This window comes from Arctopsyche grandis, chromosome 12, assembly GCF_051622035.1.
Source record: "Arctopsyche grandis isolate Sample6627 chromosome 12, ASM5162203v2, whole genome shotgun sequence".
NCBI classification, from domain to species: Eukaryota; Metazoa; Arthropoda; class Insecta; order Trichoptera; family Hydropsychidae; genus Arctopsyche; species Arctopsyche grandis.
This window is the reverse complement of record NC_135366.1, coordinates 20,864,042-20,865,257: the sequence shown is the minus strand read 5'-3', so window position 1 is coordinate 20,865,257 and position 1,216 is coordinate 20,864,042.

Here is a 1,216-nt window from a genome sequence, read left to right as displayed (position 1 = left end):
ATTCGATTTGCCAGACTGTTTGTAAACATGGCCGACATTCCCTTCATCGGATACAACCGCTTGAATGAATTTTCGCACTTCATCTACTGGGATATCGGGCAATTGTAAATATTTATTTATTTATTTATTAATAGTTTTGAACCATTGTGGCATTACAGGAAGATAATATAATTACAAGTAAAATTAGTGAAAAACAGAAAAATTAAAAAGCAGAAAACATGGTAAAATAAAATAATAATAAAAAAGTAACACAAGGATAATAATAATACAATTAAAATAGTGCATAAAAATGTACAAAGGAGAAAGAAAAAGTAAATAAAAAAAATAAAATCACAGCGAGGCCCAAATGGAAGAGAGTAGATTAAGATTCCACTCATACATCACATTCAAATTAAGAAAGTAATGATGAGTGCAGGTTACCAGATAAATATGTTAAAATAACATCCGATAATCTACGCTCCCCAAGGTGGAAACTATCACATTCAGGGACGGCAGCAACGATTTCATTGAGAAGTCGAATAGCTCTTGGAATGGGAGTCATTCGAAAAAGAACTGTGCGAGCAGCAGGTACAACCATCAAATGATGATGTCTACCACGCACATAAATATTAGGGACATAAAGTCCCAACTGTTCCAGCAACAACGAGCATGACGTATTACCACGCAATAGCTTGAAACGAATTAACGAGAAGTTTCTCCGAAGTTCAAGGGAATTATACGCAAGCATGCCCAAAAGGAAAGGAGTAGGATAGAGATATGGGTAGTACCCATACTCTTTCTTATAAAGAAAACGAAGAAATGCTTTTTGCACTTTTTCGATAATTAGAGAGTAGTTTGATTTATGCGGATTCCACACAATCGCATTATACTCTAGCTTACTTCTAACAAGCGAGTTGAAAAGCAAGCGAGAAGACAAGGGGTTGGAGAATAATCCAGCATATCTCAAGACAAATCTAAGTTGACGAAAGGAAACGTCAGCGACTGTCTTGATGTGGTTGTGAAAGGTGAATTGAGGATCAAAAGTGATACTCAAGTCGACCATAGATTCCACACGCTTCAACAATACGGATCCAATGGAATATCCGTGACAATAGAGTGAATTCGCACGTCCATAACTCATAATGGCACATTTACTAGTATTCAGTTCAAGCCCTAAATTGGAACTGAACTCTAAAATAGCGTTAATATCTGCTTGAAGGAGAGAGGCTTGCCTCTC